The sequence below is a fragment of the Balaenoptera physalus genome (assembly GCF_965194825.1).
Source record: "Balaenoptera physalus genome assembly, chromosome: 6".
NCBI classification, from domain to species: Eukaryota; Metazoa; Chordata; class Mammalia; order Artiodactyla; family Balaenopteridae; genus Balaenoptera; species Balaenoptera physalus.
Genome location: NC_138885.1, coordinates 90120701 through 90139751, shown reverse-complemented (window position 1 = coordinate 90139751; position 19051 = coordinate 90120701). Strand labels below are relative to the sequence as shown.

The 19051-nt window shown below is 37.1% G+C and overlaps 1 long non-coding RNA gene across 1 annotated transcript in view; it reads left to right on the top strand.

Moving 5' to 3' along the window:
* LOC309663430 overlaps nucleotides 1-19051 on the top strand; it is a 355502-nt gene that overhangs the window by 41842 nt on the left and 294609 nt on the right. The gene's annotated exons all lie outside the window — the stretch shown is intronic.

Genomic DNA, 19051 nt, shown 5'->3' with positions numbered 1-19051 from the left:
AACTGAAAGCATTTCCTCTAAGATCAGGAACAAGACAAGGATGTCCACTTCACCACTATTCTTCAACATAGTTTTGGAAGTCCTAGCCACAGCAATCACAGAAGAAAAAGAAATAAAAGGAATTCAAACTGGAAAAGAAGTAAAACTGTCACTGTTTGCAGAAGACATGATACTATACGTAGAGAATTCTAAAGATGCCACCAGAAAACTACTAGAGCTAATCAATGAATTTGGTAAAGTTGCAGGATACAAAATCAATGCACAGAAATCTCTTGCATTCCTGTACACTAATGATGAAAAATCTGAAAGAGAAATTAAGGAAACACTGTCATTTACCATAGCATTGAAACAAAAAGAATAAAATACCGAGGAATAAACCTTCCTAGGGAGACAAAAGACCTGTATGCAGAAAACTATAAGACACTGATGAAAGAAATTAAAGGTGATACCAACCGATGGAGAGATATACCAAGTTCTTGGATTGGAAGAATCAGTATTGTGAAAATGACTATAATACCCAAGGCAATCTACAGATACAGTGCAATACCTATCAAATTACCAATGGCATTTTTTACAGAACTAGAACAATAAATATTCAAATCTGTATGGAGACACAACAGACCCCGAATAGCCAAAGCAGTCTTGAGGGGAAAAAACGGAGCTGGAGGAATCAGACTCTCTGACTTCAGACTATACTACAAAGTTACAGTCATCAAGACAATATGGTACTGGCACAAAAACAGAAACATAGATCAATGGAACAAGATAGAAAGCCCAGAGGTAAACCCACACACCTATGGTCAACTAATCTATGACAAAGGAGGCAAGGATATACAATGGAGAAAAGACAGTCTCTTCAACAAGTGGTGCTGGGGAAACTGGACAGCTACATGTAAAAGAATGAAATTAGAACACTCCCTAACACCATACATAAAAATAAAGTCAAAATGGATTAGAGACCTAAATGTAAGACGGGACAGTATAAAACTCTTAGAGGATAACATAGGCAGAACACTCCTTGACATAAATCACAGCAAGATCTTTTTTGATCCACCTCCTAGAGTAATGGAAATAAAAACAAAAATAAACAAATGGGACCTCATGAAACTTCAAAGCTTTTGCACAGCAAAGGAAACCATAAACAAGACGAAAAGACAACCCTCAGAATGGGAGAAAATATTTGCCAACGAATCAACTGACAAAGGATTAATCTCCAAAATATATAAACAGCTCATGCAGCTCAATATTAAAAAAAAACAAACAACCCAATCCAAAAATGGGCAGAAGACCTAAATAGACATTTCTCCAAAGAAGACATACAGATGGCCAAGAAGCACATGAAAAGCTGCTCAACATCACTAATCATTAGAGAAATGCAATTCAAAACTACAATGAGGTGACACCTCACACCAGTTAGAATGGGCATCATCAGAAAATCTACAAACAACAAGTGCTGGAGAGGGTGTGGAGAAAAGGGAACCCTCTTGCACTGTTGGTGGGAATGTAAACTGATACAGCCAATATGGAGAGCGGTATGGAGGTTCCTCAAAAAACTAAAAACAGAACTACCATATGATCCAGCAATCCCACTACTGGGCATATACCCAGAGAAAACCATAATTCAAAAAGACACATGCACCCCAATGTTCGTTGCAGCACTATTTACAATAGCCAGGACATGGAAGCAACCTAAATGCCCATCGACAGATGAATGGATAAAGAAGAAGTGGTACATATATACAATGGAATATTACTCAGCCAGAAAAAGGAACAATATTGGGTCATTTGTTGAGATGTGGATGGATCTAGAGACTGTCATACAGAGTGAAGTAAGTCAGAAAGAGGAAAACAAGTATCGTATATTAACACATATATGTGGAACCTAGAAAAAGGGTACAGATGAACTGGTTTGCAGGGCAGAAATTGAGCCACAGATGTAGAGAACAAACATATGGACACCAAGTGGGGAAAGTGGTGGGGCGGGTGGTGGTGGTGGTGTGATGAATTGGGCGATTGGGATTGACATGTATACAGTGATGTGTATAAAATTGATGACTAATAAGAACCTGCTATACAAAAAAATAAATAAAATAAAATTCAAAAAAAAAAAAAAAAAAGAATATATGGTGTAAGTGGTTCTTTGGATTGGCCAGAGCTAACTACAGGCAGAATGATCTCTTGGCCATATCATCTAGAGTTCATCAGCAAACTGCTCTTTTAGAAATTAAAATGATCTAGTCATATCATTTTGTTTTAATTCTTACAGTATTAATACAGACAGCATGCAATATTATAAATAAATGATAACAGAATTGATGGGCTTATTAGAAATGCCATTGTTTAATTGATGTCATTGTCTCAGTCTTTTCTTTTTTTCCTGAGTATATTTAGTTCTACTGAAGTTATTTCTTGGAGGTACTTTCTCATGATGATCTTGTTTTTGAGTTTTTTGCTTGTATTTGGTTGCAGTCTATATTCTATCATCTATTAATTTTCTCTGTTGAAACTGTTGGGAAAGCCCTGTATAAGTTCAGTAAATTCTAGATATTTTTGGTAAATTTGATAGATTTAGCCATAGCTACCAGATCTTATTATAAACGTGGCTAGAATGATCCAGTTTGTAGTCACTTAAAGAGATGTTAGGTTTTTACTATTTTTGTGAGGTGTAACTTATGTACAGTAAAATGTACAGATACTAATTATAGAGTTTAAAGAGTTTGACAAATGTATACCCATAAAATAACCAACCTATTATGATTTAGAACTTTTCCATCACCCCAGTAAGTTCCCTCATGACCTTTTCCCATCACTCTCCATCCTCTTTCCAACCAACCCATGCAAACATTATTCTGAATTCTATCACTAGATTTTAGTTTTACCTCTTCTCGAACTTTAGATAAACGGAATTATGCTTTGTGTTTGACTTTTTTCTTTCAACATGATTTTGAGATTAATCTACATTGCATGTACTAGTGATTTGTTTCTTTTTATTGCCAGGTGATATTCCATTGCATGAGTATATCAATTTGTTTAACCATTCACTTGCTGATGGACATTTGGGTTGTTTCTAGTTTGGGGCTATTGTAAATAAAGTTGCTGTGAACATTCTTCTACAATCTTTTGTAGAAATGAGTTTTCAGTTCTTTTGGGTAAATACCTAGAAGTGATATTGCTGGGTCATAGGGTTGTACATGTTTAACTTTACAAGTAACTAGAAAAGAGTTTTGCAAAGTGGCTGTACCATTTCATACTCCACCTGCAACATGTGAGAGTATCGGGTGTCCCACATCGTCATCAACACTTGGTAGATGACTCTTTTTTACTTTTAGCCACTGTAGCATGTGGGAGGTAGCATCTTATTATAGTTTTAATTTGCATTTTCCTGAGTGAACATTTTGAACACTTTTGATGCACATTGGTCATTTTAATATTTTTTGCATGAAGTGTCTTTTTCCTACTCTCTTTATTTGGTTGTCCATTTTATCATTGAGTTATAGAAGTTCTTTAAATATTTTAGATATGATCCTTTACAGATATATATATTGTGAATGCTTTTACCCAGTCTGTGGCTGGCCTTTTCATATTACTAGTGGTGTTTTCTTGGTGAGCAGGTTTGAGTTCTGATGATGTCTAATTTATCAGTTTTTTAATTTTATGGTTTATAGTTTCTGAATCTTGTGTAAAAATTTATGTCTACCTAAGTTTGTGAAGCTATATTACAATTTCCTTTCAGCAGTGTTACAGTTTTACCTTTCATGTTGGGTCAGTGATTTATCTCAAATTAATTTGTATGTATAGTTTGAAGTAGGAATCAAGGTTCAATTTTTTTTTTTTATTTTTCCATCAGATATCCAGTTGTTTCAGCACCATTTGTAGAGAAGACTTTCCTGTGTTTTCCCAGTAGATTGTTTTGGTACATTTGTAAAACCAAATTTACAACATAAGGGTGAGCCTATTTCTGGACTTTGTTTTCTGTCCCATTATGTATTCTTACATATTTGTCCCTTAGGTATGCTTCATTATGTATTCTTATCTCAATGCCGTACTTATTTGATATTATAGCTTTAAAGTAAGTATAAGTCCTCCAACTTTGTTCTACTTTTTCAAGGCTATTTTGGCTCTTCTAGTCATTTTCATATAAATTTAAAAAATCAGCTTGTCAATTTCTATAAAAACTTTTATAGATTTTTTTTAAGAATTAAGACTTGTTAGAGTAGTTTAAGATTCATAGCAAAATTGAGGGAAGGTACAGAGGTTTTCCAAATAACTCCTGCCCGCACAGATGCACAGACTTCCCCATTATCAACATCCCCTATCAAAGTGGTACAGTTATTACAATTGATGAACCTACATTGACAGATTATATTCACACAAAATCCATACATTTTATGACTTGGACAAGTTATGACATGTGTCCATCATTATGATATCAGACAGAGTATTTTCACTGCCCTAAACATCCTCTGTGCTCTGCATATTCATCGCTCCCTCCTCTCCATTCCCTGGCAACCATGATCTTTTACTGTCTCTATGGTTTTATCTTTTCCATAATGTCATATAGGTGGACTCATACAGTATAGAACCATTTCAGACTGGCTTCTTTTATTTAGCAATATGCATTTAAGATTCCTCTGTGTCTTTTCATGATCTGATAGCCCTTTGTGTGTGTGTGTGTGTGTGTGTGTGTGTGTGTGTGTTTGCTGAATAATATTCAGTTGTCTGGATGTATCACAGTTTATTTATGCATTCAGCTACTGAAGGACGTCTTGGTTGCCTCTAAGTTTTGGCAGTTATAATTAACGCTGCTTTAAACATCTGTGTGCACATTTTTGTGTCGACATACGTTTTCAGGTCTTTAAATACTAAGGAGCACAATTGCTGAATTATATTGCAAGAGTATGTTTAGTTTTGTAAGTAACCGCCAAACTGTATTCCAAAGTAGCTGTACCATTTTGCATTCCCACCAGCAATGAATGAGAGTTCAATATTCAATTTTTCCTAATTTGTTTTTCTCTCTGCGCTTTATTTTGTCTTCAAATTCATTTATGCATTCTTTTATTCTGTTCAATCAGTTATTAATACCACTCAAAATTATATTTTTCATTTATAACCTATTTTTTACTTTCAAATCACTCCTGAAAATTTCCATAGTTTCATTATATAATACCCTGTATATTCTTTAACATATTAATCATAGTTATTTTAACTTCCTTGTGCATTTATTGGTAAATTTCTGTTGACTGACTTTTCCCTTGACTGTAGCTCATATCATCCTGTGTAGTGATTTTTATCTTGCATATTCAAGGTAAGGGTTATTTAGATGTTGTATTCTTCTATCTTCTCTTAAGTTAAGGTGTAGTATGCAGTTAAATTATTGGCAGGTAACTTTGGAGTCTTGGTTTTTCTTTTTTAGAGTGGATCTATTTTTAGTGTCTTCTTAGTCCTACAATGAATCTCTTAGTTTTGGGGAGGAGTTTTTATTCTCACACATAGTCCTTCTGGGGTTTCCGTAGAAAGGCTGAGATGTTTACCAAGCCCCTCTCACTTGGAAGGATGTGAATCTAAACTTTGTCTCCCCTGTGCTGGACAGCAGCTGAAAATTCTGCTCATATCTTTCAATCTTCCAGATATTGTTTTCCTCTTGAACTCCTTGGAATTTTAGCTGATCATGCACAGCTTAGGGGTCAGCCAAGATGTGAGAAAAATTTATAAGCAGATTTTTAAATTTCCACTTTCTGTGTATCCCTTATCTATAGGATTCCCTACCTCTTTTACAGCTGCTCTTTAAGTACCATTCACCTTTTTTTTTTAACTCTGTATTTAAAAAATTGAATGTCTCTGCTTTATTTCTAGACCTCATATAGTATAAACTGAGGAGTACCCTCAGCTGATAAACCTAATAAGTATGTATTTCCCTCAGGGTGGTTCCATTTATTTCGAGGGTCAAACCCTCTCTAGTTTATGCTTTTTTTTGGCCACTCTCTATTACCTTCAAAAAAATTTTAAGATCTTATCCAGAGGTCATAATTGTTAACTATAGAGGGTTGGTCCTATACAAGCTACCAGAACTGAAACTCCAAAGAAACATTTTGTTTGTATCTTTAGTTTACCCTTGGAAATTAAAAAATAGTATATACTTATATTTATCAATATAATTAAATGCATAAGCCCTGTGTCATTATAACAGGATTTCCTTAATTTTTTTCATGAGGAGTTGGGTTTCTTTCTAAGGTTGTGATATATATGTCTATCTTTGTTTTGTCTAAAGCTGAACTCATTTTTCTTTAAAACATGGTTTTCCTCTAATTTTTTTTTTTCAGTAAATAGTACCCAGCTGTTTAACCCAGAAACCAAGAATGTGTCCTTGAGCCCTCTCTTTTCTTTAATCTTATCATCCAAGAGGCAGTAACGGCAAAGACTTAGAGAACAGGCTCTGCCGGGATTTAAACTCTGCTCTTTTTCTTATGAGCTGCAAGATCTTGTATTAAGTTTCTTAAAATGCTTAGACTAGTTCCTAGCACAAAGTAAGTGTCAAATAAATGTGTTACTTTATACCAGCAATTAAAAAATTAGTCAATCAATTGATCACTTCTAAACCATTCATTACTTATCATCACTTAAATCTTTCCATTTCTCTGCCATTTCCTAGTCTAAGGCCCCACTCCCTTCTGAACTGCCATAATAACCACCTAATTGTTCTCTTGATTCTACTCCCCTGCCCCAATTTATTCTCCATACTACAGCCAGATTGAGCTTTTCAGAACAAATTGGCCATGTCAACTCTGCTGTGAAATACCCTCCAGTGGCTTCCATTTGTTTTTGGCATAAATTCCCATATTAATTCTTACCATGACTATATGGCTTTGTGTTATGTAGCCTCTGTTTTTCTCTCAGGCACACTCCAACCACACTGGCTTTTTTAAAAAAATATATTATTCCTAGAACTCACCTATCTCCTATTTACTTTGGGACATTTGTACTCACAATCTCTTTCAAGTCTCAGCTTCATTGTTACTTCTTCAGGGTAAACTTTGTTTTTCAACCTTCCTTTCTAACATATCCTGGTTCAATTAATCTAAAAGCTGGTTTTTGAGAAGATTAATAAAATTGGTAAGACAGACCATGAAAAAGAGAAAAGACCCAAATTACCAATATCAGAAATGAAAGACAGAACATTACTGCAGACCCTGAAGACATTAAAGGATAAAAAGAAATTTATAAGGAACTTTATGGCCATAAATTGGACAAATTAGATGCAATGCACAAATTTTTTGAACAGACACAAATTGTCAAAGCACACTCAAGAAGAAATAGGTAACCTGAATAGTCCTATATATATATTTTAAATGGAGTTCATAGTTAAAAACCTTTTAACAAAGGATACTCCTGGCCCAGCTGGCTTCACTTGTGAATTCTGCCAAGCATTTAAAGAAGTAATACTGCTCCTACACAAATCTTTCCCGAAAATACAAGAGGTGGGAATTCTTTCCAACTCATTCCATGAGGCTTGTATAGTTTCTGACAGGAAGTGTTTTGCAATTTTTATCTTTATTCTTCTGTATGTAATACTTTTTTTTTTTCTGACTGCCTTAAAGATTTTCTCTGCATCATTTTTTTTTTTCTTTTTCAGCTGTTTGAATATGATGTGTCCAGGTATGTGGTGGTGTTTGGGGAGTGCTGGTGGTGGTGTATATCATGCTTGGTGTTCTCTGAGCTTGGATCTGTGTTTTGATGTTTTTCATTATTTTAGGAAAATTCTTGGCCATTATTTATTAAAATGTTTCTCATACCCCATTCTTTCTTGCTTACACTGGGATTCCAATTACATATATGTTAGACCTCTTAATATTGTCTGCAGGTCTTAGGTTCTTTGCTCTCTGTTTTCTCCCTCTTTTTTTTTTTTTTTTTTTGCTTTAATGTTTCAGATTGGGTAATTTCTACTGACTGATATTTAAGTGCACTCATTTTTTCCTGAGCTCAGCAGTGTTGAGTTGACTTCTGAAGTGTTGATTGAAGGCATTCTTTATCTCTTACCATGATTTCTTTTTGTAGCACTTCCATTTACATTTTTCTTTAAGTTTTCATCTCTCTGCTGAAACTCTCCATCTGTTCATGCATGTTGCCCACATTTTCTACTAGAGCATTTAACATAATAATAGTTATTTTAAATTCCTCTCTGATTGTTCCAACAAGTGAGTCATATCTGGGTCTTGTTCTGTTGTCCCTTAACAGTGATTTTAAAAATCGAATCTAATAATTTTGGGTTGATTGAAATAAGACATTATAGATAGGATAGTAGAGACTCTGGTAAATAGTATTTATGCCTGATAAATGGGCATGCCTCTTCTTTTATGTGTTAGCATACGGTATTTGTTTTTCTCTTTCTGACTTACTTCACTCTGTATGACAGACTCTAGGTCCATCCACCTCACTACAAATAACTCAATTTCATTTCTTTTTATGGCAAAGTAATATTCCATTGTATATATGTGCCACATCTTCTTTATCCATTCATCCGTTGATGGACGCTTAGGTTGCTTCCATTTCCCGGCTATTGGAAATAGTGCTGCAATGAACATTGTGGTACATGTCTCTTTTTGAATTATGGTTTTCTCAGGGTATATGCCCAGTAGTGGGATTGCTGTGTCGTATGGTAGTTCTATCTTTAGTTTTTAAAGGAACCTCCATACGGTTTTCCATAGTGGCTGTATCAATTTACATTCCCACCAAGAGTGCAAGAAGGTTCCCTTTTCTCCACGCTCTCTCCAGCATTTATTGTTTGTAGATTATTTGATGATGGTCATTCTGACTTGTGTGAAGTGATAACCTCATTGTAGTTTTGATTTTCATTTCTCTAATGATTAGTGATGTTGAGCATTGTTTCATGTGTTTGTTGGCAATCTGTACATCCTTTTTGGAGAAATATCTATTTAGGTCTTCTGCCCATTTTTGGATTGGGTTGTTTGTTTTTTTGGTACTGAGCTGCATGAGCTGCTTGTATGTTTTGGAGATTAATCCTTTGTCAGTTGATTTGTTTGCAAATATTTTCTCCCATTCTGAGGGTTGTCTTTTCGTCTTGTTTATTGTTTCCTTTGCTGTGCAAAAGCTTTTAAGTTTCATTAGGTCCCATTTGTTTCTTTTTGTTTTTATTTTCATTTCTCTAGGAGGTGCATCAAAAAGGATCTTGCTGTGATTCATGTCATAGAGTGTTCTGCCTATGTTTTCCTCTCAGAGTTTTATAGTTTCTGGCCTTACATTTAGGTCTTTAAGCCATTTTGAGTTTATTTTTGTGTATGGTGTTAGGGAGTGTTTTAATTTCTTTATTTTACATATAGCTGTCCAGTTTTCCCAGCACCACTTATTGAAGAGGCTGTCTTTCTTCCATTGTATATTCTTGCCTCCTTTATCAAAGATAAGGTGACCATATATGCGTGGGTTTATCTCTGGGCTTTCTGTCCTGTTCCATTGATCTAGATTTCTGTTTTTGTGCCAGTACCATCCTGTCTTGATTACTGTAGCTTTGTAGTATAGTCTGAAGTCCAGGAGCCTGATTCCTCCAGTTCCGTTTTTCTTTCTCAAGATTGCTTTGGCTATTTGGGGTCTTTTGTGTTTGCATACAAATTGTGAAATTTTTTGTTATAGTCCTGTGAAAAATGCCATTGGTAATTTGATAGGGATTGCATTGAATCTGTAGATTGCTTTGGGTAGTATAGTCATTTTCCCAATTTTGATTCTTCCAATCCAAGAACATGGTATATCTCTCCATCTGTTTGTATCATCTTTAATTTCTTTCATCAAAGTCTTCTAATTTTCTGTATACAGGTCTTCTGTCTCCTTAGGTAGGCTTATTCCTAGGTATTTTATTTTTTGTTGTTGCAATGATAAATGGGAGTGTTTCCTTAATTTTTCTTTCAGATTCTTCAATCATTAGTGTATAGGAATACAAGAGATTTCTGTGCATTAATTTTGTATCCTGCTACTTTACCAAATTCAGTGATTAGCTCTAGTAATTTTCTGGTAGCATCTTTAGGATTTTCTATGTATAATATCATTTCATCTGCAAACAGTGACAGTTTTAGTTCTTCTTTCGGATTTGGATTCCTTTTATTTCTTTATCTTCTCTAATTGCTGTGGCTAAAACTTCCAAAACTATGTTGAATAATAGTGGTGAGAGTGGGCAAACTTGTCTTATTCCTGATCTTAGTGGAAACGTTTTCAGTTTTCACCATTGAGAATGATGTTGGCTGTGGGTTTGCCATATATGGCCTTTATTATGTTGAGGTAAGTTCCCTCTATGCCTACTTCCTGAAGGGTTTTTATCATAAATGGGTGTTGAATTTTGTCAAAAGGTTTTTCTGCATCTATTGAGTTGATCATATGGTTTTTATCCTTCAATTTGTTAATATGGTGTGTCACATGATTGATTTGCCTATATTGAAGAAGCCTTGCATTCCTGGGATAAACCCCACTTGATCATGGTGTATGATCCTTTTAATGTGTTGTTGGATTCTGTTTGCTAGTATTTTGTTGAGGATTTTTGCATCTATGTTCATCAGTAATATTTGCCTGTACTTTCCTTTTTTTGTGAGATCTTTGTCTGGTTTTGGTATCAGGGTGATCGTAGCCTCATAGATTGAGTTTGGAAGTGTTCCTCTCTCTGCTATGTTTTGGAAGAGTTTGAGAAGGATAGGTGTTAGCTCTCCTCTAAATATTTGATAGAACTCACCTGTGAAGCCATCTGGTCCTGGGCTTTTGTTTGTTGGAAGATTTTTAATCACAGTTTCAATTTCAGTGCTTGTGATGGGCCTGTTTATATTTTCTATTTCTTCCTGGTTCAGTCTCAGAAGGTTGTGATTTTCTAAGAATTTGTCCATTTCTTCGAGGTTGTCCATTTATTGGGATATAGTTGCTTGTAGTAATCTCTCATGATCCTTTGTATTTCTGCAGTGTCAGTTGTTACTTCTCCTTTTTCATTTCTAATTCTATTGATTTGAGTCTTCTCCCTTTTTTTCTTGATGAGTCTGGTTTATGGTTTATCAATTTTGTTTATCTTCTCAAAGAACCAGGTTTTAGTGTTATTGATCTTTGTTATCATTTCCTTCATTTCTTTTTCATTTATTTCTGAACTGATCTTTATGATTTCTTTCCTTCTGCTAACTTTGGGGTTGTTTTGTTCTTCTTTCTCTAATTGCTTTAGGTGAAAGGTTAGGTTGTTTATTTGAGATGTTTCTTGTTTCTTGAGGGAGGATTGTATTGCTATAAACTTCCCTCTTAGAACTGCTTTTGCTGCATCCCATAGGTTTTGGGTCATTGTGTTTTCATTATCATTTGTTTCTAGGTATTTTTTGATTTCCTCTTTGATTTCTTCAGTGATCTCTTGGTTATTAATAGTGTATTGTTTAGCCTCCATGTGTTTGTATTTGTTCACAGATTTCTTCCCTGTAATTGATATCTAGTCTCACAGTGTTGTGGTCAGAAAAGATACTTGATATGATTTCAATTTTCTTAAATTTACCAAGGCTTGATTTGTGATCCAACATATGATCTATCCTGGAGAATGTTCCATGAGCACTTGAGAAGAAAGTGTATTCTGTTGTTTTTGGGTGGAATGTCCTATAAATATCAATTAAGTCCATCTTGTTTAATGTGTCATTTGAAACTTGTGTTTCCTTGTTTATTTTCATTGTGGATGATTTGTCCATTGGTGAAAGTGGGGTTTTAAAGTCCCCTAGTATTATTGTGTTACTGTTAATTAGCCCTTTATGGCTGTTAGCATTTGCCTTATGTATTGAGGTGCTCCTATGTTGGGTGCATAAATATTTACAATTTTTATATCTTCTTCTTGGATTGATCCCTTGATCATTATGTAGTGTCTTCTTTATCTTTTGTAATAGTCTTTATTTTAAACTATATTTTTTCTGATATGAGAATTGCTACTGTAGCTTTATTTTGATTTCCATTTGCATGGAATATCTTTTTCCATCACCTCACTTTCAGTCTGTATGTGTCCCTACGTCTGAAGTGGGTCTCTTGTAGACAACATATATATGGGTCCTGATTTTTTATCCATTCAAGGAGTCTATGTCTTTTGGTTGGAGCGTTTATTCCATTTATGGTAATTATCAGTATGTATGTTCCTATTACCATTTTCTTAATTGCTTTGGGTTTGTTACTGTAGCTCTTATTCTTCTCTTGTGTTTCCTGCCTAGAGAAGTTCCTTTAGCATTTGTTGTAAAGCTGGTTTGGTGGGGCTGAATTCTCTTAGTTTTTGCTTGTCTATAAAGGTTTTAATTTCTCCGTCAAATCTGAATGAGATCCTTGCTGGGTAGAGTAATCTTGGTTGTAGGTTTTTCCATTTCATCAGTTTAAATATGTCCTGCCACTCCCTTCTGGCTTGCAGAGTTTCTGCTGAAAGATCAGCTGGTAACCTTATGTGGATTCCCTTGTATGTTATTTGTTGTTTTTCACTTGCTGTTTTTAATATTTTTTCATTGTATTTGACTTTTGATAGTTTGATTATTATGTGTCTTGGTGTGTTTTCCTTGGATTTATCCTGAATGGGACTCTCTGCACTCCGTGGACTTGATTGGTTATTTCCTTTCCCATGTTAAGGAAGTTTTCAACTATAATCTCTTCAAATATTTTCTCAGTCCCTTTCTTTTTCTCGTCGTCTTCTGGGACACCTGTAATTCAAATGTTGGTGTGTTTAGTGTTGTTCCAGAGGTCTCTGAGACTGTCCTTAATTCTTTTCATTCTTTTTTCTTTATTCTGCTCTGCAGTAGTTATTTCCACTATTTTATCTTCCAGGTCACTTATCAGTTCTTCTGCCTCAGTTATTCTGCTATTGATTCCTTCTAGAGAATTTTTAATTTCATTTATTGTGTTGTTCATCACTGTTTGTTTGCTCTTTATTTCTTCTATGTCATTGTTAAACATTTCTTCTATTTTCTCCATTCTATTTCCAAGATTTTGGATCATGTTTACTGTCATTACTCTGCATTATTTTTCAAGTAGGCTGCCTATTTCTTCTTCAATTGTTTGGTCTGGTGGGTTTGTACTTTGCTCCTTCATCTGCTGCATATTTCTCTGTCTTCTCATTTTGCTTAACTTATTGTGTTTGGGGTCTCCTTTTCACAGGCTGCAAGTTTGTAGTTCCCATTGTTTTTGGTGTCAGTCCCCAGTGGGTAATGTTGGTTCAGTGGGTTGTGTAGGCTTCCTGGTGTAGGGAACTAGTAGCTGTGTTCTGGTGGATGAGGCTGGATCTTGTCTTTCTGGTGGGCAGGACCACGTCCTGTGGTGTATTTTGGGGTGTCTGTTAACTTATTATGATTTTAGGCAGCCTCTGTGCTAATGGCTGGGGTTGCGTTCCTGTCTTGCTAGTTGTTTGGCATGGGGTGTCCAGCACTGGAGCTAGCTGGTCGTTGAGTGGAGCTGGGTCTTAACGTTGAGATGGAGATCTCTGGAAGAGCTCTTGCCAATTTATATTACAATTGGCCAGGAGGTCTCTGGAGGTCCAATGTCCTGAACTCGGCTCTCCCACCTCAGAGTCTAAGGCCTGACACCCAGCTGGAGCACCAAGACTCTGTCAGTCATACGGCTTGACCTCTGGTTTTCTAGTTGCTTCTGGTGTTGATAGCAGGAAATGTCCCAGCCCATGCACAAGTATGATTCAGACATGTAGAAGCAAGCCTGGAGTTAGATGGAAGCCTCCAGGGATTAGTTGCAGGAATCTCTGAAGAGACTGGGGCTTACCTAAGGCTGTCTGTGCCATCATATCTCTTCATCTACCATCTTGTAGGACAGTCATCTGCTAGTGTTGGAGGGTCTCCTGCAGAGGCAGACAGTGGCTGTGGCTCACCACGGGGACAGGGACACTGGCGGCAGAGGTTCTGGGAGGTGCTCCTTGGCGTGAGCCCTTCCGGTGTCCACCATTAGCCCCAGCCTACAATGACTTCTTAACTAGTGTCTCTGGCCCCAGTATTTAAAATATATTCTCCATACTGCTGCTAAAGCTATTATTTAAAAATAAAACCCATGTTTCATTGTGTTCAAAATCCTATTCCAAAAGACTTCTGTTGCTTTCAGAAGTAATCATGGCATTTAAGACCTTTTATTACCTGGGGCATGTATCTTCCCACTCTCAACTCACACTCAGTAATCCTATTCAAAACCTTAGGTGGCCCCAGTTGCATACAGAAGAAAGAGTAACTTCCTTATCATGGCATTTAATACCTTTCATCACACACTGAGCATCAGTTTGTGTGCTCAACAAATGATCGTGTTCGACTGAACATGGAATTACCATGTACCTATTGTTAATACTATTGATTTGTCACTTGCTTCTTTTATGCTAATATTAGCCCTTTATGTATGGCCGTCTTTGCATTCCTTGAACGCACAGTCTCCCTTCCTGCCACAGGATTTCACTACATACTGTCCCCGAGGCCTACAGTATTCCTTCCACTCCCCCCCACCCCCCGCCCAACCGCTGACTATCCTTCCTTCCTGAATCCTCAGAAATTAGCAGAGCTCTTTGCACATAGTAGATGTTTCATACATGTTTATTGAATGAATAAATAAATAATTCTCCAGCCAAACTGGAGCAGTTTTAAAATGTTGTATTTAGAAGCAAAAATATCTTTATGAAGGAACTCTTACTTGGAACCACAATGGATAAAGAAGAAAAAGCAGAGTGCTCTAGCTGCAGGTGGGAGGGAGGGTACTGGCAGGGATGGGGTGGGTACACAGAAAGCTTAGAGCTCAGTATGACTGCTGAGTCTTTAGTCTAACTCTAAGGTCTCTTTCCTGGACCCTATGGCAGCTTATAAGAATCAGCAGGCTCCATGGAAGGCAGCTGGAACACCTCTGCTCCAGGCAATTATTCTGGGAAAAAAAAAAGAGGAGGGGGTGGTGTGATAAACACCTGATGACCCAGTAGTGAACTCAGGAAGCTCTCTCTGCATTAATCAAAGTGAGGGTAGTTACCATTTTCAGGCATATTTCTATCCTGGCTTTTTAATCATAAAATGTTTATTTAAAAGTCAACAGAGAAGACCCTTTCCCTCTTGCCAACTCTTGTTTTATCTCTACTTGGTCAGAATCACTTAAGGGGCAAATTCATAAAGTGATTATTGAGGGTAATTTCCTATTCTGCATTCAAAACAAGGCACTACCTTGTGAAATGGTGTTGTTTTGGGGCAGTAATATACATATTGTAGCATTCCATTAAATCCTTTTCATTTATGCTCTTCACTCTGTGAAGGTTACTGACAGCTGATTTAAAATATGTATTACTTTAGTGGGTAAGAGTACATAAAATCACTAAATCAAATTTGCCATGAACATAAACTCAGAAAAATTAAACATGTGGACAGTCAACAAGGACAAAGGGCCAGCACACTCCCATATATTTTCTCTTTTTGAGTTTGTGTTAAGTGGCTAATTCTTCTTGCTTTAAGCGTGACTATGAAGTTTCTATTGGAATCATCTCTCATTTTTAGTGGCTGCTACCTCGTGCATCAGAGGGATCAGAGTGAATGTTACAGAAAAAGAAATGTTTAAAACCTCTTTTTAAAAGGTATGGGGAAACCAAAAGTATATTTTAAAACAAACAAACAAACAAAATCAATGGGCTTCTTGTGTCTTTTTGTGTATCTTGCTTGAGTCAGCACATTTACTTCTGACAAGTATCCTTGGCAGTATTTTGTTCTCTCACAAAGGGGATGCCAATATTCACAAATTGACCAATTGTGAAACATCCTTTTTATCCCTACTTTCTTCCTATGCCACTTCCTCTCCTTTTACCTTCATAATGTCTGACATTTCATTGCATAGAATACCATGTGTAGGTGATTGAATGTGCTTGTAAAAAACAACCCCCAAAATAAAAGCTTATTTCTCTTCCATGATTCTATACTTTGTAGTGGCCCACATATGAAAAGGATTCAAAATATACCAGGGCTTGCAGACTTTCCCTTAACAAATGAACTAGTTAAGATGACAATGTTAATTTAATTTGAGTGGCAATGGATCAATATCACTCTATTTAAAAGGTACTAACACACTTATTTTTCAGTACAGTGCAAGCTTTATTTTGAGAACTTCCCATGCTCTAGGTACCATACTAGGTGCTGGGGTTACAGAATAGCCTCTACTTTCAGGACACTCATAATCAGCTGCTGGGAGAAAGGGGCAGGCAGATGAAACACTCAGTGCACTGTGTTGTTTACTCCAATAGAGATTATGCTCAGGGTACTACTGGTTAGGACTACTCCAGGATGTGCAGGGCCCCAGGCATGTATTTATTCAGGGACCCCAGTCTACATAAACAATTTGACTAAAAAAATTTATTACAATGGTGATCATCGTGTAATGTATAGAAACATTGAAACACTACGTTGTGTGCCTGTAACTAACACAGTGTTGTGTGTCAATTATACTGCAATTAAAAAAAAATATTACAAAATCATGAGCCCATATGAGGTATGTTGACTTACTGATGAAGATCTAGAATAGTAGGAAGAGAAGAAGTACCTAGGTACTTGTCTTGTGTCCAGTCATTGTACTTGAGGATTCTTGTAGTGTCTGGGCACTATTTCTTGATGTTTTTCATTGTCAAATGTGCCATTTCTGACTAATTTGATAGTCCCACCATGAGGAAAAGATGGATAGCTACATTATTATTACTCACAATGCCATGGCTGTCAGGGGCTGTTTGTATTAAAACAATACAGATCTTTTGGCTTCTGCAGTTTTCTAAAATTATTTAATGCTCACTACAACAGTAATCATGACGCTCTATCAACTACCAGGCCACCCATGAAGACTTACTTCCTAAAAGCTGTTACCGTGATTCACTGATGATAACAGCAAATTCAAGTCTTACCAAGAATTTTCAGGAGAACGTGAAAAATAATTCATTTTCTGATCATCTTAAGTTTATTGTTCATGATGTCATAGTATAAAAATAGAACAACACATCTTCCAAACATGTCTTCTCTTTAGCCCAACAATCACTGCGTTTCTAGAATGTGATCTCTTTCAATGTTGATTGTACTTATGACTTCTGTATATCTCCACCCATGGAATAAAGGAGCCAGGGGCCCATGGGTAAGTGAAAAGAATGATCCAGTTAGCACAAGGCATTTCTGTTCCTCATGTTCCTCATTCAGCAACCTTAAGAGGACCCAAAACAGCATGATGTCAACACAGTGATCAGAGGCAAGAGAGAACATTGATGAGGAGGACCTGTTTTTACTGCAAAGCACAGAAAGCCCTCAGAGGAGATAGGTCCTGGGGCACTATCTGACATATGGTATAAGGTTTTGGGGGTGAAGGGATCTCCTTAGGTGCCAGTAGTGGGGGGGTGGCACATAGAATAAAGGATGCCTGATGACACCTCTGCCACCCTCAAGTACTGTAGACCAGAGGCAGCACCATGATTAGAACATAAATGAATGCGAACAGAAACAAGAGCCTACATAGAGGGCTAAAGCAGAAAGGTTGGTGGTGGACCATCAAAATTCCAGACTCCTGGACTTGTCTCGGGTTCCATGTGAATGAGAGTCATCCCAAATCAGCATGTCAGCACCATTCTGGACACTAAACTACATGCTATCCTGTGAAAGAAATAGTGCAGTGGCCAATAAAAGCATTTTGCTTACTAGGCCACCTTCTTGCAATCAGAGCCCAGCCATGGGACCCTCCAGAGTTCCTTGGGGCATGTGGTCAATCCCACCTGTGGGATAGTGGGTGGGAGTGTGGCTTGAGGGAAAAAAATGGGGACAAAGTCCCATGCACATCCAGGTCTAGTCTCAGGGCATCACATCTAGATGGTATTGCTGGCCCTCATTCATTCCAGGTGCCGGAAGGTGATATGGAAAATTTCAGGGAAGGTACTACAAAGTTCAAGTCCCTAGAGACACAGGGCCTGGGACGCAAGCCTGCTGGTCTGAATCTAAAAGTGGTACTGATTGACACAAGGGCAAAGATGTAGGCATCCAATTAGGGCAAAGATGTAGGCACACAAGAGCAAAGATGTAGGCATCCTGGGGGAAAGGAAGACCAGGCAGGCTTTCTGAAGGGGTTCTGTTTTAGCTGTGTTTTGGAGGACAATGTGACATTAGGTAGCTAGAAAGGGGAGGAAGAACATTTCAAGCAGAGAGGACCATGGGTTTAAAGCATAGAGATTGTGAAACCACAAGTTATATTGTGAAGCTATGAGTAAACTATTGTAGCTGGAGTGAAGAAGGCATGTAGGGCCTTGTTATTCCAAGTGTGGTCTGCACTGGCCCACTAATAGCATTAGTATCACCTGGGAGCTTGTTAGAATGCAGAACTTGGAGTCCCACCCTAGACCTACTGACAGTACCCCTATTTTAACAAGATCCCTTTACCCTTCATTCATGTGAAATTTGATGTTTGAAAAGCTTTTAAGTTCCTGTAATTGGGCGTTCAACGGTGAGTCAAAGTCAGATACCAGAGTTTGGATTTTACTCTATAAAGTAGGAGGACTCATTGTATTTCAAGCAAAGGATTAAAACGATGATATTCAGGTTTTAGAAGAGTCTGTAGCTGCAGTGTAAAGGAACTGCAGATGAATAGGCTGTGGGAATGAGCTGATTGAGAAGTCTACTGCCATAGCCCAGACAAGATAAGAGCAGAGGTCAAATTACAGCAGTGGAATGGAGAGGTGGGAAACAGAATTGTAAAACATGCTGGTTTGAGGGTGAGACAAACTGAAGAGACTAGGATGCAGTAAACTAATCTGAGTGATTGGGCAGAAAGCAGCAAGAAAGAGGATGTAAGATGAAGAGATTTTGTAGAAGAAGATGATGAGTTTGAGGTATGTGAAGGATATCCAAGAAGAAATGTCCGGAAGAGATGAATATGGGGCTAAAACTCAGAGGAGAGTGTGGACTCAGATGGGGCTAGAACTCAGAGGGGACCTAACTGAGGTCTAGTCCTCTGAAACAAAGGCTAACGGATAACCTCAAATACAACAACAACAATAATACTACTAACAAATGGGAGAAGCTACAATTTAACAAGC